Genomic DNA, 13329 nt, shown 5'->3' with positions numbered 1-13329 from the left:
TACACTTTCTTCCCAGCACCTAAAGGGACATTCTGCAAAACTGACCTTATAGTCAGTAACAAAGGAAGCTTCAACAGAAACAAGAAAATTGAAATAATTCCTTATATCTCAGCAGATCACCAAGAATTAAATCTGGACTTATAACAACAATGGAATAAACAGAACCTAAGAACACATCAAAAACATCATTCACTATGATCAAGTATGCTTCCTTCCAGTGATGCAGAGATGATTTAATATATGAAAATCCATCAACATAATCCACCAGATAAAGAAACTGAAAGAAAGAAGCCACATGATCATCTCATTAGTTGTTAAAAAAGCCTTTGATAAAAATCTAACACCCCTGCATGTTACAAGTCTTGGAGAGATCACAGATATAATGTGAATACCTAAATACAATAAAAGCAAGCCAATGACCAACATCAAATTAAATGAAGAAAAACTTAAAAATATTCAACTAAAATCAGGGACTATACAAGGCAACCCAATCTCACCCTACTATTCAAAATAGTGCATGAAACTTTACCTGTAGAAGTAAAATGAATAAATTAAATCAAGGAGATACAAATACAAAATGAAGAATGCAAAAATATTGATGTGTACATATGATATGACTGTATATATGACTGACCCCAATATTTTTTACCAGAGAACTCTTACAAATGACAAATATCTTCAGCAAAGTGGTTGGTTACAAAATTAACTCAAAGAAATCAATAGCCTTCCTTTATATAAAAGATAAATGGAATAAGAAATAAATCATGAAAACAGCACCCTTTTCAATAACCACATATAATATAAAATATTTTGGTGTAATGATAACCAAGCAAATATAAGACCTTTATGACAAGAACTTCAAGTCTCTGAAGAATGAAATGGAAGAAGATATCAGATGATGGAACTATATCCCATGCCCATCTACTTGTAATGTTAACATAGTAAAAATCATTCTATAGATTCTTACAGACCTTGAAAGAACAACTTTTGACTTCATATGGAAAAACAAAAAATTCCAAGATAAGTAAAACAGTGCTATACAATAATGGAAATACTAGAGGTATCACCATACCTGATATACTATAGAGCAAAAGTAATAAAGCTGCATGCTACTGGCAAAAAGACAGACAAATTGATCAATGCAATAGAATCAAAGACCCACCAATAATTCCAAACAACTATGGGCACTTTATATTTGTCAGAGAAGGCAGAACCACACAATGGATAAATGAAAGTACCTTCAACAAATGGTTCTGGTTTTACTGGATATCTGCATTTAGAAGAATGCAAATAGACCAAAGTCTATCACCCTGGATAAAACTCAAGTCCAAGTAGATCAGCGACCTCAACCTAAAACCAGACACATTATTTCTAATAGAAGAACAAAAATCAAGAACTTACTTGAACACATTGGCACAGGAAGCAAATTCATGAACAGAACAACAGTAGTTCAAGCCTAAACTCAACAATTAATAAATGAGAGCTCTTGAAACTGAAAAGCTTTTGCAAGGCCAAGGACACCATCAATAAAATAAAATGTTAGCCTATAAAATGGGAAAGTATTTTCCCCAACCCTACATCTGACAGTGGACTTATGTCTAAAATATGTAAAGAATTCAAGAAATTAGACACCAATGAAACAAAATACCCCAACTATAAAATTGGGGTACAGAACTAAACAGAGAATTCTCAAAAGAGGAATTTCTAATGGTCCATAAGTACTTAAAGAAATGTTCGGAATCCTTAGTACATCCAAATCCTTAGAGAAACGCAAATCAGAATGACTGAGATTCCATCTTACACAGATCAGAATGACTAAGATAAAAAATTCAAGTGACAGCACATGTTGGTGAGGATGTGGAGCAATGGAAACACACCTCCATTACTAGTAGATATGAAAACTTATATAACCACTTTGGAAATCAATGTGCAATTTCTCAGAAAATTGGGAATAGTTTTACCCCAGAACCAAGTTTGTACCATTCCTGGGCATATACCCAAAAGATGTCCCACTATATCACAGAGACACTTTCTCAACTTTGTTCATAGCAGCTTTATTTGTAACAACAAGAAACTAGAAACAACCTAGATGTTCCTCAAATGAAGAATGGATAAAGAAAATGTGATACATTTAGGCAATGGAATACTGTTCAGCTATTAAAAACAGACATACTGAACAATGCAGCCAAATGGACGAAACTAGAGAGAATAATCCTAAGTGAGGTAACCCAGACCCAGAAAGACAGGCATGGTACATACTCTTTTATAAGTGGATGTTAACCATAAAGTACAGGATAACCATGCTACAATCCACAGACCCAAAGAATAATAAGGAGAGCTCAAGGGAGAATGCACGAATCTCACCCAGAAGGGGAAACTAAGTAGTCATCAGAGTTGGATGGAGTGAGGGAACCATGTGAAAGAGTGGGTGAGAATGAGCAAGAGGATGGGGATCATTTATAGGGCGGAAGGACAGGAGAGCACTAGAAGTGAGAACAGAAATTGGTGGATGCCATCACTGGGAAGAGACCTGGGACAGAGGAGGCTATAGATGATGAAAGTATCTTGTATAGGGTACCTATAGAAGTCACCCTAGCTGAGATTCCTAACAGCAGGAGAATATGGAGACGAAAGTGTCCACCTCCTGTAGCCATGCATGACTTCCAGTACCTCCAGAGCTCCGTGGGACTAAACCACCAATCTAAGAAAACACGGTGGGACTCATGGCTCTAGCTGCATATGTAGCAGAGGATGGCCTAATCGGTCATCAATGGGAGGAGAGGCCCTTGGTCCTGTGAAGGTTCTATACGCTAGTATAGGGGAATGCCAGGGCCAGGAATGGGGAGTGGGTGGATTGGTGAGCAGGGATGGGGGTTTTCGGAGGGGAAACTAGAAAAAAGGATAGCATTTGAAAGGTAAATAAAAAAATATCAAATAAAAAAGAAAAAGAAAAAAATGGGGGATAATGCTGAGGTATAATCCACAGGAAAAACCAACTCAGTCTTAAATGATCAGTTTTCATCAAACTGCATCTCAGGGAATGTTTTGGAGAACAGCTTGATAACTTACAGCCAAATGTTTAACTGGTCTTGTTAAAAGATTATACTGTTCCACTAATATAGAATTAATTAATTAATTAATTTCTGTTGCAGGTTGATCTCTGCAACTAGAAAACTAAACCTATAGTGAGGGGGAAAATTCTTTTCCATTTTATAACCGATATTTCTGTTTTTATATATGCTATTTTTTGTGGACTCATTCAAATGTATACTGATGATAGAAATCATATCAGCTGAAATCCACTAGGCATTTCACCTAGCCTACCTAGAGATACTCACTGGCTGTGATCATATGATCCTCCTGTCTTTAGATTTGCACATGGCTATTTTTATATTATGTTTATATGTGTATGACTGTGTGTGGATTATGCCAATTGTGTTATGATACTTACATAGTAGAATAGAAGGTGTCAGATCCCCTGGATCTGGAGGTATGGGCACCTACCTGGTAGGGGTACAGAAAACTTAAAGTTGGTTCCTCTGTACAAGGAGTAAATATTCTGATCCATTGAGGCATCTCCTCAGTCCCTCATTCTAATGTCTTACATGTATTTACATAGATTCAACTCCAAATTTATTCCATCAAATAACTTCACAAAAAAGTCTACCTATCTGAGTTGCTCTTGTCTCTCACCAATTCAATAACAAATCCCCCTACCTACATATACCACTACTCTTTCCTACACAAAATAGAGGACCAGACATAGTAACCATAACTTTTTCCGTTGACATGATTTACTTTTCCATCTTTTCTTGCATTGACTCTGATAGATAAAGATGTAACATAGCAACAGAACACTTCCTGCTTCAATTACAAATGTCCTTTCTAATAAGTGAATGAAGTATTTTTTTGGAAATAATTAAAAATTCTCTGTGAAACTCAAAAATGACTCGAAAGATAGGAATCAATCAAACTGTTGTATAAAATATGAATAGCTGATATACTTTATAATGCTTGTACTTTTGGGCTTGTTTGATTCAGCCACTGATTTTGGTTTAAAAAAAAGGAGCATTTGGGAAAAGTACTGATAGGAATGCCTAGTTACAATCTTGGTCAAATTGTAGTCTCATTTCTCATTTTCTGTGCTCTGGTTTTATGAGAAGGCTCAAGAGAATAGCCTATTTTTATCTTATTTTCCTTAAATAATGGTATCTATGTGAGAACTACAGTATGTAAGCCCACAGTAATTTCAGGGACATTCTATTGTTAGTGTTTATAAAGTCTTAAGGGGTTCTGAGATTGAGCTCAAGTTAACTTTGGAACAAGTAGCTTCACCCAGTGATTCACCTTAGCCATCCTATAAATGGCAATTCTTAAAGAACTGAAAGAAGACACTGTAACTGGAAAAATGGATTATGTAATAGCTCCAGCATTCTCAATTCAAGTCACTGGTGGTCATATTTAGATTGGTTTTCATTAGCTTGTTCATTTTAAAAGATAAAATGTATCCTTATAGAAGACAGAGCAAAGAGAATAATTATAAAGTAAGTGGTAAAACAGAGAAGTTACAAGCAAGTTTGAGACACTAGTTTGGCACTGACCCAATGATTATGTGAAGGTGTTTTTCTATAGAACCTAAATCTCTAAAAAAAAATTATGTAATAGAACTAAATCTCCTGAAAAATGTTAATGTGTTTGTTGGTACTATTTTAATTATACATATACTTAAAATATATTTATTATATATTATATATAAACAGTATATATTTATATATAATATATTTCTATGTATAATATATGTATATATATATGTATATATATATATACACTATTGTTATTATTAACTTATGTTGATGGAAGTACTTAAGTTTTATTCAAATGCTATTTTCAGTCTCACCTATTCTCAAGAAGAAATAATATATTGTAGTTTCCTCAAAAGCACATCAGAAAAAGAAATATGTCTCTTTTCAGTTTCAGAGCACTATCAGAAGTTATTATGAAATATAAGTTGTACTTGTGAGCCATTGGTAATGAGACATGGAAAATAACATAAGATTGACCCCAAAATAGTATAACTCCAATATAATAGTCCTTATGTAATTTTATAAAAGAGGGGTTTCACATGCTAATTTTTATTAATATGTATGCATGCATTACATATTTTAATAAATAATTTTATGAAGGTTAATATGTAAGTATAAAATAGTATCAATACTATTCACAATAATGTAGTAAATGGGTTCTCACAATTATATATGTATTCTAATGCACATGCAAAAGTGGAAGAAGCAAAGTCCGTGAGGTGTTAATTCTACTCAAAGCACTATAGGTAACCCAAGATAACGGAGAGCAGAAAAGGAGAGAAATATTCCTTCCCAGGGAAGATCACAAGAATTGGTTTTCAAGTGCAAAATAGTCATCCCTGAAAATGTACGCACAGGTAACATTGCACAGAATGGATTATATTTAGGAACACACACACAAACAAACACACACACACACACACACACACAGACACACACACACATAATTCTGTTTTATCAATGTATATTTGAATTTATTTTGTTATAGGTTTGCTATTAAGAAATAGTGAGTTTTGCTACGATGTTTACACTGTTTTCATATATCCATATATAGAGAAATGCAAAACAATTATTAAAAATAAATGAATTTGAAAGTAATCAGGGAGAGTGTGTGGGAGAATTTGAAGGGAGAAAAATGAAGGGTGAATTGCAATTATATTATCAAAAATAAATTAAAGTTAATGTAAAATAACATGTGCAGTACATTAAAATAACAGTTTGTTGTTGGTAAAACCAATTCGACAAGACTGTGCCTACAGATCATCCTACTGTCTTATAGAAGAACTAGTATTTTAGAGTAGAAGCAATATTCTCCTGGAGCAGTATTTCTCTTCAATGAGTATCATATAAATCTATTTGTCAACGTCAATTTAAAATAAAAAAGGATTTTCATATTAAAATCTCTCTATTGATGAGAATAGAGGCAAAACAAGATCAACCCATATCCTCTCTCCTCTTTGTACTACTACTGAAGAGAAAACATTAGCAACTCTACAAAATAAAATTAAGGCGTAACTGGCTGAGAAATATGTTCATGTCTTAGGGGAAGGTCCTGGGAAGGTTGCTAGGGGAGTACACAGGAGTAAGAGCATTAGAACATGTTTACACTGAGAATGTACTTTCTGTTCCACAGGGCTCTCTGTAGGGTTGGAGATGAAATGTTAGATTGAAACTTGTGCTTTATGTTGGACCTCAGTTTCTTGGACCTTCATTCCTACTCTCTCTGAAAGCTAGCCCTGAAACCTGACACCAGCATGCCTCTCTGAAATCACTTGCATAGATTGCTCTCCATGGGACCTGACTGCTGTAACTTCTGTGTATGTGTGTGTATTTTGTGCTATGCAGAAAGCGCTAAACATTACTGACAGACCAGACAAAGCAACTCATGAACTGACCTCTCTGCAGAAGAGTTAAGATGAGAAATGTCTAAACTGGTCTGTGCTACACTCAGGGGTCAGAGAGACAGATAAGGTCATAACCTTCAACAACAAACAACCTATGCAGCCCACTTAGTTCTCTTGGCCCTTAAGTAACTCTACATTCCTCTACCCAGCAGGGAACATTCTAGTTTCTACTTAAATCTATGCTTCAGGAATTGAATAGATACAGCCCCAGATAAACATCTTAAAAAACAAATCCTATGTCTTCTGAAGTGCTTTGGATGACAGTCACAAAAAGCTCATTTCCAACAATTAAAATCTTGTAGCCAATCATCCTGGGCTGCACACATATGCTTACTGATTTTGGTTTTATCCTGACTCTTTTCAATATACAATTTAATTTGTTTTGCTGCACATTAGCTAGTACTAAAAAGTAAGTTTCATTATGATATTTTCATACAAGTATATAGGATACACTCATCAATTCTATTCCCAACATGAGCTCCACCCTCTTCATCCTTATCCTTGCTGGACGATTTTTTTGATCCCTAGCATCTCCTCTAGTCGCTTTAAAGATTTCTCATATAAAAAAGAAGATGCAATATTTGTTGATGTGAGTGTTACTTATTTCACTTAACATGATGATACGCAGCTCCAGTTGTTCCCCTCAAATAACAATACTATTCTCTATGGACAAATGAAAATTATTTATGCACATTTTCCATATTTTTTGATTCTGTGACATTTACAGGAAATAGTGCCACAATAACATGATATAAGTGTGATTATATCTGTAATATATGCCATCTTTCATAGCTTACATATATATCCAAGAGTAGAACAGCTAGATATTGAGGTATTTCTTTTGTGTGTGTGTGTTCTGGGAATCCTCCAAATTGATAATCATGTAGAATTTAACTTTTTCCTCATATATATGTAAATTTATTATTAAGATATGGCCCATATCTAAGTATAATAAAAGCAATATGCAACAAACAAACAGCCAATATCAAATTAAATGGAGAGAAAATTGAAGCAATTCCACTAAAATCAGGGATAAGACAAGGATGCCTGCTCTCCCCTTATCTATTCAATATAGTACTTGAAGTGCTAGATACAGCAGTAACACAACAAAAGGAGATCAATTAGATAAAAATTTGCAAAGAGGTCTAGATATTTCTATTTTCAGATGATAGAATACATAAGCAGCCCCAAAAATTCTACCAGAGAACTTTTATACCTGATAAACAACTTCAGCAAAGTGCCTGGGTATAGAATTAACTCAAACAAATCAGTGGCCTTCCTTTATACAAATGATAAACAGGCTAAGAAACAAAATAGGGAAATAACACCCTTCACATTCATCACACAAATAGTATAAAATATCTTGGGGTAACTCTAACCAAAAAAGTGAAAGATCTGTGTGACAAGAACTTCAAATTTCTTAAGAAAGAAATTGACAAAGACCTCAGAACTCCCATGCTCATGGAATGGAAGGGTTAACATAGTAAAAAATGGCCATCCTACCAAAAACACTCTACAGATTCAACACAATCACCACTAAAATTCCAACATAATTCTTCAAATGGAAAATGCAATTCTCAATTTCATATGGAAAAACAAGAAACCAAGGAAAGTGAAAACAATTCTTAACAACAAAAACACTTCTAGAGAAATCACCATTTATACTATACTATATTATACTATACTGTACTGTACTGTACTGTGCTGTACTGTATGTACTGTACTATACTATACTATACAGCAATAGTAATTAAAAACTGCATGGTATTAGTACAGATACAGAACAGTTGATCAGTGGAATAGAATTGAAGACACCTGATAGCACCTGATCTTTGACAAAGAAGCCAAAAATATACAAAATATACAAAAATATACAAAAGAAATATAAAAAAAATATACAAAAGAAAGCATCTTCAATAAATGGTGCTGGTCTAACTGGCTGTCAATTGATAGAAAAAATGAAAATATTCCATATTTGTCACCTTGCTCAAAGCTCAAGTCCGAGTGTATCAAATACTTCAACATAAAACCAGATACACTGAGTTTAATAGAAGGGAAAGTGATAAAGAGCTTCAAACTCACTGGCAAGGGAGAAATTTTCATGAACAGAATGCCAATGGCTCAGGCTCTAAGATCAAGAAATAGTAAATGGGAACTCATGAAACTGAAAAACTTCTCTAAGGCAAAGGACATAGTTAATAAGCCAAAATCAGCAACCTACAGATTGGAAAAAAGTCTTCACTAACCCCACATCCATTAGAGGGCTAATATCCAATAGACATAAACAACTCAAGAAGCTAACCCAAAAAAAAACAAACAACCCAATCAGAAAAATGAGGTATAGAACTAAACAGAATTCACTACAGAGTAATCTCAAATGGCTGAAAAGCACTTAAAGAAATGTTCAAAGTCCTTAGTCATTAGGTAAATGCACTTCAAAATGACCCTGAAATTCCACCTTATACCAATCAGCATGGCTAAGATCAAAAACTCAAGTGACAGCTCATGTTGGTGAGGATGTGGAGAAAGAGGAACACTCCTCCATTGCTGGTAGGATTGCAAACTGGTACAACCACTCTGGAAAACAATCTGGAGGTTCCTCAGAAAATTGGAAGTAGATCTACCTGAAGACCCAGCTATACCACTCTTGTGTATAGCTTGCCCCACCATGCCATAGAGGCACGTGTTCCACTATGTTCATAGTAGCTTTATTTTTGATATGCAGAAGCTGGAAACAACTCAGATGTCCCACAAAGGAAGAATCGATACAGAAAATGTGTTTCACTTACACAATGGAATATTATTCAGCTATTAAGAATGAGGACATCCTAAGTTTTGCAGGCAAATGGATCGAACTAGAAAATATTATTCTGAGTGAGGTAACTCGGACCCAAAATTACATGCATGGTATGTAGTCATTAATAAGTGTATATAAGCAAAAACAAAAACAAAAACAAAAAAACAAAGTAAAACACGACAGAATACCCAGGAAACCAGCCATAGAACTCAAGAAGGTTAACAAGCTGAAGGACCAAAGTGAGGATGTCTCAATCACACTTGGGAAGGAAAAGAAAAGCAGTCACACAGGGCAGAGGGAGGGAGGAACATGGGTGGAAGAGGTGAGAGGGAGGGGAAAGGAAGAACATGATTAGGTACTGGTGGTAGTGGGCCATAGGTTTGAAGCCCTGAGGGCCAGCAGAAAAAATTGGAAACAGGCAACTTCAGGAGGTAGGAGAGAGGTGGTAGGTGGATCCTCTAGAATGAACCAGAGACCTGGGAGGTGAGAGACTCTCAGAACTCAATGGTAGGGACCTGAATAAAATGCCCAACATGTGGGAAGAGGGAAATTGTAGATTTCACTTCCAGTAGAAGACAGGGCATCAAGTGGAGGGATGGTGTTGCCACCTATAATCAAAATTCTAATCCAGAATTGTTTCTGTCTAAAAGCACTGCAGTAACAAATATGGAGAAGACTCTGAGTGAAAGGAGGTTCAGTGACTGTCCCAACTTAGGATCCATCTCAAGGGGAGGCTCCAAGGCCTAAAACTATTACTGATGCTATGATGTGTTTACAGACAGGATCCTAGTATGGCTGTCCTCTGAGAGGCCCAACAAGCAGCTGACTGAGACAGAAGCAGATATTTACACACAACCAATGGTCTGAAGTCAAGGACATCATAAGTTTAACTAGGGAAAGGCTGAAAGAAGTTGTGGGGGAAGTCAACCCTATAGGAAAACCAGCAGTATCAACTAACCTGGACCCCTGAGATCTCTGAGTCACTGAGCCACCAACCAGGCATCATATAGGAGCTAGTATGTGGCCCCTGATATATATACTGCATAGACTGCCTGGCCTGGCCTCAGTGAGAGAAGAGGCACCTAACCCTACAGAGACTTGAGGCCTCATGGTGTGGGGAAGTCTGGTGGTATGGGACAGTGGGGTGGAGAGATCCTCTTGGAGACAGGGGAGGAGGAAGAATGTGATGAGAGACTGTGGGAAGGTAAACAGGGAAGGGGATAACAACTGGACAAAGAAAGATTAAAGATAATTTTAAAAATTAGCTGGAAGAAGCTGAGGAACAACCCTGTAGGAGGACCAGCAGTCTCAATTAACCTGAATTCTTAAGAGCTCTCAAACACAGAACCACCAACCAGGCAGCATACACCAGCTGATATGAAACCCCCAACACATATACAGCAGAGGGCTACCAGGATTCAGGATTCTTCTGGATTCAGTCAGAGAAGATGCACCTAACACTCAAGAGACTGGAGACCCTAGGGAATTTAGAGGTCTGGTGATGTGGGGGTTGGAGGGACATCCTCCTGGAGACAGGGGTGTGGGAAGGAGATAAGGGATATGAAACAGTCAGAGGGTAGACTGGAAGGGGAATAAAATCTGGACTGTAAATAAATAAATAATAAAAATATATTTTAAAAGATATTAATAAAACAGTATAAATGATTTATAGACAGCTCAATTGTAAATATCTTTTCTTAAATTATTCCTATTAAAGATGAAAATAATTCACATATATATATGAATTTATGTGTATGTGCATATGTATATATAGATATAAGTTGCCTAATTAAAAGTGCTAATCTATTATTCTTATACAAGCATAATGAGACTTGTTATTAAACTTTAAAAGTAACTAATTAAGATAATTTTAGTTTTAAATTCTATACACCTTTTTCTGTATTTTTGTGAATTAATCAAGAAGTATTTGAAAAAAATGTTTTGAGGTACATTACTCTCAGTTAATATGTTTGAGGCTGTAAGAGGAAAACACACTTTTCTCCGAATGTAGCTATAATCACTTTAATTCTTTAAGGACTCACTATAGTTATAAGCACATGTTGCTTCCTCCTTTATGAAAAACATTCTCATGACAGCTATTTGGGGCTTACTGAGTGAGAGGCATTCAAATATCTGGTAAATGTTAGGTTGAGTGTCTTAGGGACATTATTTAAAGCTTTCCTTATTACCCACTTCTTAAGCAAAATTTCTGAACAGTGGTGACATCTAAAAAGTATTATGATTATACATCTAAGTGACTGTTTCCTTCTTTTATTGATATTCATTTCATTGTGTTTCCTGTTCTCCATAGGTTTTCCTGCTCACTTTATGTTTGTCAATGGCATCAACTTGTCACTTTACCTCATATCTTATTTGCTAATATCCTTGGGCAGAATTTCTTGATACTCCTGTCTTCTATTTAGATGGGTAGCATACTCTATACAACACAGCAATTCAACTCCGCTGCACATTTTAATACTCTTAGATCTTCCTTGTCCTGAAATTGTCTTCATGTTGGCCAGTGGAAGGTTTCTTATTGTTTTGTTTTGTCTTGTTTCAGATGAAATTCCAGGGTGCCTTAAGATGATAAAGGTTCATCTCTTGCAATGTTTTCAGTGGAATCCCCCAAACAAATAATTTAATCATTTTTGGTATTGTAGGAATTCTTTTCAAAGAAAAAAGACCAATGTTTGTTCATTTTAAGAGAATAATTCCTAAACTTTCAGACATTTTATCTAAACAGCATGCACTGTGTGTATTTATTCATTCAAATTATGTCTGTAGTGAGTATGAAATCGTATATTGAGCATATTTAACATGATTCATTACTTACATATAACTCTTGTATCAATGAGCTCCATAACAAATAGCTTTAAATGAATCAGTTACAGTTATTGTAGATTTGCAGTTAAAGATAACATATTCCAGTAAACACTTTAGAAGACACATTGTTTCTCTTTGTTTTAGTATCAAGATAGTGTTCTCTTCAGTGATTTGATTTGGGTTTTGTGAGACAGTCAAGGTGATGAAAACTTTGTTTGTTGGAACAAATTGTTTTTATCTGCCTATTTCAAAAATAAAAGTATAAGAAAATAATGTCTCAGCACCCAGCCAGATTATATTCAATGTGAAGGTATACACACAAAAAGAGTGGAGAGGAAGTGAGGGAGAGACATGAACAGCAGAAAAAAGGAGATGGAAGACAAAGTAACAGGAAATCGAAATGTATGCTTCCAGATCTGAGCAAATAAATGCTCTGGACTTCCTGAATGTTTATATAGAGGTTGGGTCTCTTTACCTCTCAGAAATTAGATTGTGATATCATGGGTTTGGGGTGAGGATAGTCTAGACTAATACAAGGAAGCTAACTGGTTCCTGCCAAAGTGCTTTATTTGTGGGTGACTAAAAATCTCATGAATGCCTTCTTCCTGGGGAGGTGTGGAGATCATTAAGTCTTTGTCTCAAAGAATACAAATAGCCTGGAAATATGGCATCTTAAATGGTTAAGTGAATAAGACATCTCCATTTGCCTGCCTCCTAACCCTTCATTTGAACATGTCTTTTCTCATATAGACTTTTATCTCATTCTCAAAATAACTTATTTAATTTCCCATTAAATTATATACTTTTACATCTGAGCAACCTTGTGAAATAAGATTGAGAATAACTTGGCTTAATATAGCTACAACAGTAGTTTACTACTTTAACAACATAATCATTTAAATATTTTATTTATACGCAATTATTTGAATTTTCTTTTGTTACTTTCATTGGTGTATTATATCTATTCCTATGGATCTGCAAACTAATGTCAAATTGCCTCAGATAGGTCATATCTCAGTTAGGATTCCTATTACTTATAAAATAAAACTTTGAACTGGGATTGGCTCATATGATAAAGGGTTAGGCCATTATCGTCTTGGCAGGAAGTATGGTAGACTGACATGCTACTTATGAATGAGCTAATAGTTCCACACCTTGATCCATGGGCAGCAGGAAAAGACTGAATCACATATTCATCCTCCAACCAGGCCACACCTACTTC

Source organism: Mus musculus, chromosome 3 (assembly GCF_000001635.26).
Source record: "Mus musculus strain C57BL/6J chromosome 3, GRCm38.p6 C57BL/6J".
Taxonomy (NCBI): Eukaryota; Metazoa; Chordata; class Mammalia; order Rodentia; family Muridae; genus Mus; species Mus musculus.
This window is presented reverse-complemented; position numbering follows the sequence as displayed.